A 6,062-nucleotide genomic window follows, 5' to 3' on the forward strand; every position below is an offset into this window, starting at 1 on the left:
CAGCATTATAGAATTGGGAATAATGTTAGATCATGTAATCAAATGGTATTTATAGCAAAACACAAGACATTTAGAAAAATGTGTTGCAACATGTCTCAAAGCTACTAACATATCAATATACTATTTGATCATTGTTGTACAACATTTAGTTATTGTTTATACAGGTATTGAAATTTCAAACAAAGTAAGACATACAAAAGTATCCTAAAGATTTCTTGACATAATTTGAAGATGGAAAGGAATTGCAGTTTTAAACAACAAGGAACAGACAATTACACACTTTCCAACATTTGGTTGTATTCATAATAAGAAACTAGGTGAATTGAAAGAGGGAAGCAGGAATGGACAAAATCAATGGGAGTTAAAGATGATATTTGAAGAAGAATCCAACACCAGCTCCACAATACCTGTATCAATCATTATCGATTTTGGAGGGAAGCCTATTCCATTAATACAGGAAAATGACTTGAATGAACAGACATGATCATTAAATTAGTAACTCAAAAAAGCTCTTCTGGTCACTATTATGATTGTCTTACAGTATGTAAATAGACATTATTTTTTAGGAATGAGCATTTAAAACATTGTGGAAGCTAATTATGGATAGTATGTATCATTACAAAAGAAAAGAGCAGCTATGGTCCATCTGTAAGATTAAGAAAAACAGGGGTGAATCAATGCCCAGACCTCTTCCAATTCTCCAATCCTGTAGTCTATTAAAAATTTATTCAATGTTTATTTTTTCAAGAAAAGATCATTAATTTCTACTTCTACAAAATTAGGTATTTGTAATGGAATAGTTGAAATGATGTGTAATCAATCTTTGGAATAACATACTGTAATGATATGAACGTTTCCCTAAAGGGAAGGAGGAGGAACTCACCATTACAGTATTTAGTTTTTCATTTCTTTGAGCTTTGAGAAAAGATTGATATCTGCAATGCTACCTAAACTGAGTGTTAATGATTTCTGAGTATGTGACATCACGGAATAAGCCACTGAGGTATTGAACAAAGATGGGAAGGAAAACATTTTGCTTTGTTTAAATTTGAATTGATTCATTATAAAGAATTAATTACGATATTTTTCAAATTACCGGGAAGAGGATTACATTGGCAAATAAATAATACTGCAAATTCATTTTCTTTGAACAATTTAATGTTTCAGTCAGGAGTAACAATTGGAATTTCGAAACTTACAACACAAACCTAATGAATGAAATTCCAAAGCCAAGTCTAAAACAGAAAGGCAAAATACATGATCATGTGAAATATGGCTCTGGCAAGTCCCTCTTTAGTCATCTGCACTAACTTGTGCATTTGGAGAGTGTTCAAACATGAAATCACCATTTGAGGAATTGATTCAGATCAGTTCAAGTATCATTATGTAAGGGGGCTACTGGTCTCGAGAGAACCTTTTTTTTTACTACTTAGCATACTAATGTGCAGAAATGGAATCGAGATGCATAAACACATTTCTGACAAGATAATATGCAGGATGGCAACATAGTGAAGGGTTTGTGTGAACACACTTAACAACTGTCGATAGTGTACAGAGCAGACAAATTATGACCTTAACCAGTGTGCAACATGAACTTGACACTATGTTTAAATAGCACATTGCAGAAAATGTCATCTCTTAACCTCACACACTTAAGCATGACATTAAATGGAATGTAGCACTTCCCCACCAATGCTTTTTAAAAGAACATGAACTACTGGAAGGTTAGTTGCTGAATTATTTCTGTTGCTGCTGGCGCAATTGTATATAGTTATGAATATTTCCTCGACTACATTAAAGTTTAAGAAGTCGACAGGGTGGTGCTGACATACTTTTCTGTTCATTTCTCGTCTCGTTCAAACATATAGAATTCTTACACAGCTTGACAGGGGATAATGAGGAAAGGATGATTACACTGGCTATGGGGATTAGAGCCAGGGAACACAGTCTCAGAATAAGAGGCAAGCCATTTAGGATTGAGAATAGGAAATTCTTCACTCAGGATGGTAAATCTTTGGATATCACTACTCCAGAGGGCTGTGGAGGCTCAGTCTATGAGTAGGTTTAAAGCAGGGATTGGTAAGAAATTGTTACTGAAGTAGAAGAGCTGAAAATGTGTTGCTGGAAAAGCACAGCAGGTCAAGCAGCATCCAAGGAACAGGAGAATCGACGATTCGGGCATAAGCCCTTCTTCAGGATTCAGCATTCTCCTGTTCCTTGGATGCTGCTTGACCTGCTGCGCTTTTCCAGCAACACATTTTCAGCTCTGACCTCCAGCATCTGCAGACCTCACTTTCCACTGAAGTAGAAGGTCAAACATGGTCTCACTGAATGTCAGAGTGGTTTTGAAAGGCTGAACAGTCTATTCCTGTTCCTATTTTATTTATTTCTTATTTAAAACCTTGTGCTGAATTCAGTTGCTTCCAGGGATGAGTACCCTGATAGAGTTTTCACTGGGAATTGAGTGGGATTGAAAGAATGAAGAGAAGCCGAGCTGCTATGGAGGCGTAACCTCAACAAAATGCCATATCTGTCAAAGATCTTTAGAGAGCAATTCACTTACCTCAAAATCAGTGAGGGCTAGTGTATGAGATATCTTTGGTCTTTCACATTTTCAACCATTGTGTGAGTTTCACAGCCATGATGTGGTTTTTTAAAAACTATCACCAGTTGCAGCCGTATGGCACCTTCGCTTTCAGAAGATACCTGAAGTAACTTCAGCCATTCATATCTGATCCCTCTGCTGCTGTGCACAGCTGATGAACACATAAGCAACAATAGCTACATATATCATGCATATAGTACAAAGGCAACACTTTTGTACAATGAAATGCTGCCTTTGCCACAATGAACAGATATGGTTTAATCACATGCCATGGTCCTCATTCTTTTGCAGTTTAACCAATTCATCCCTCTGGAAATAACCGGATTGCACCTAAATCAGGACTCTCACTCTGGACTGCACATAGGTAATGAGGTCAGTTAGTGCAAAGCATTGGCAAATTGATCCACTAGCCTAGTTATTACAGTCCTGCTGAAGTGCAGGGAAGTGTCACAGCCCCAGAAAGGTTGATCAGTCCAGAGGTTGGTGCAACAAGATAAATCACCTCAGACCCAGGGTCTCAGGATAACACAATATATATGTCAGGAAATGGTGACAAGAAAGAGCACACCATTAAAGTTTTTGGAAGACAGCTTTGATATTCTGGTTCGGCTTTTACAAGTGCAGATATGTGATACATGCCACAGTCACTCACAGACCAATTTCACGAAAGGCCATTTACAATGAATGGGTCAACACCAGTTTCAGAAATACATCCTAGAACCCTATTGTGCAATCCAATCCAATATGATGGGCAGGGAAGCGTATTTGCAGTGTCAAAACTGCCAAATTTGACCCTTGGGTGCCTCAGTTAGCCCATGAGGCAGACATAGCACTTTGTGTGTCTATATATGGAATGTACGGAAAGTTGAAGATTTGTCTATAATTTTAGATCAACAAACAAGAGATTCACGTGGCACCAGACAAAAGGTCAATGTTGTCTTAATCAATTGTGTAACTCAATTTTCAAATAGCAATATGTAGAAATTATGAAGATACATTCCAAACATATTCCACAGTGAAATGTCTTACATCAAAATCATTTTATAAAAGGTTTGATTGGTAAATGCAGGTAAGCAGGTAAACAACTTGCCATTTACATATGAGATGCTATTTTTTAATTAAATGCCAGCCTGCCCATCCTACAAATATCAACCTTTTTATTGATGGTCAGTTTCAAGTGAACTTCATTATATGCTGTCATATTGAAATGAATGTTTGAAAAATGTTAAAATGACTTACAATCTAATGGAAATGAAGAAAGATTCCATTAAAATAGCTTGTATTACCTGAGTCCCTTTAGCCTAGTTCGTGGATAATGTTTGCACAGATAATAGAAGTTTGGATAATCAGAGTTCGACTGTCTACAGCAGCTCATGAGACACGTCAATCGTGACATAAATATTGCTATTTTGTCTTCAGGTTGGATCTCCACGTTATAACTAATATCAGTAGAGTTATTTAGAGAGTTGGGAGTAATTCTGCACAAGCAATTATCACTGAAAAAGTCATTTATGCTTAAGAAGCAAGAAAAGCATGACAAGCTTCATGAAGAAATGTTTATGGGTTCTTTTGTAGAAATGGGACCAAGAATTCAATCTTCAATAAAATCTATTATCCAAGGGTTTAATTAGTGAACTACGCTTATTAAGACAATAACAACAATGCTCAATATTCCTCCATAACATTTTAACTTTAACATTACTAGATTATTTTGTGTAGGCAAAATGTACTGATATTACTTCCTAGTAATTAATTGCTTATTATTAGGTAATTCATGTACAATATTGCATTGCAATTAATAACACTTTAATGAACAACTTGCAACAGCCATATAAATATCCTTGTTGATATACTACCGATTGTTGACAAAATAAAGCACACATATCCATAGCATTGCATCTCCAAAACATTATACATCTTTTGGATTAAAAAAATACATTGGGCTCAAGCAATGTTATCCACAAAAGTAAACAACAAGGAATGCATAACCTTCAGAAAACCATTCAGTTCATTGACCTGAAAAGTTACTTCTGTTTTTTTTTAACCATGAATGTTACCAGACCTGCTGTATGTTTTCAAATTTTCTGGTTTTCTTCCAGATTTTCAACATCCATGGGTATTTTGTTTTTATGAGTTAGCTACTTCATATTTTACAATTAGTACTCCTTTGCCATGATTTGAAAACAAAACTGGCTCAAATTTGTCCTGTAACAAACATATCTGGGGAGGCGGTAGCTCTTGAAGCTCATTGATCAGTTAAAAATAAGCTGTAGTGATGATCAGAGTATTGCCTGATATTCACAATGGAACAGCAGAGACTTTGGTCAGTTTGACATCTTTTTGTAGGAAAGAGCTGGAGATTCTGCAGCAACAAGTGAGATGTGAGGGGAAATGTTTTTACACAGAGTGTGGTAAGAGTGTGAAAAGTACTGCCAGGGGTGATGGTGGAGGCAGCTACAAGAGGAGAGTTAAGAACCTTTTCGCTAAACATATGAATATGCAACGAATGGAGGGATATGGACCAAGGGGAGGCAGAAGGGATGAGTTTAATTTGGCATCATGTTTAGCACAATATTGTGGGCTGAAGGGCCAGTTCCTGTGTTGTACAGTTCTATGGTCTAAGTGCATCACAAGAGAATAGCTTTATTAGCAGTAAAAGGACATCTTGCTAAGAAAAGAAACAGCATATAGATGGGGGCAATGGACTAATTCTGTATAATCCCCTAGATCTTTAGGCAGTGACTGCAAATGATGACAAGCAAGTTATGCCGGTGTTTGGAGAAAGGCAAACAATGTGTATTCCCATTTGTACTCAACTCTTTAGGTCATGATACACAAACTTAGATAGGGAACGGTTGAGAGATAACACTTAGAATACTGTGCAAATTAATAATGTTCTACTATGCAAGGGCTGGATAACAGAAGGATGACATTGGAGAAGGATCACATGGCCAACTGTAAGGAAGATCAAGGAAGGATAATGCAATGCACTCAGAATGGATGTCATTCCTAACTTTGGGCTGGGAAGAGTTATGGGAAGAGTAAAAACAGACAGGGTGTTATTAACAGGTCTTCAGCAAGAGGTAACAACACATTCAAGGAAAAAAGACAAGTTTAAGTTGCTGTAGTTATAGCTTTAGAGGGCAAATGAGTAAAGGGATCTTTTTGATGTGATTGGTGGAAGAATAGTCATGAAAGGGAAAGACTTAGTGTGTGTGGAAATGCAAGCATTGATGATGTCAGCTGACATAGGAACCAGGGAAAGAAATTGAATAAAAAATCAATTGTGGCCTTAGCTGCAAAAAGATAAGAGTCCTCTGTGGATAAGGGGAATGTTGGGATTTCTTGGAGTGGAGGAAGAGAAGGATGATCTTGCTTTTGAGACTGGAGAGAATCCATGAGCCTATTGCATTTGATGTTTGGCCTAAGGGCAATTGTTCATATCTGCTGGCAATAA

Source organism: Chiloscyllium plagiosum, unplaced genomic scaffold, assembly GCF_037043375.1.
Source record: "Chiloscyllium plagiosum isolate Xiang-an unplaced genomic scaffold, Cpla_swu_hap1 HiC_scaffold_25, whole genome shotgun sequence".
Lineage (NCBI taxonomy): Eukaryota > Metazoa > Chordata > Chondrichthyes > Orectolobiformes > Hemiscylliidae > Chiloscyllium > Chiloscyllium plagiosum.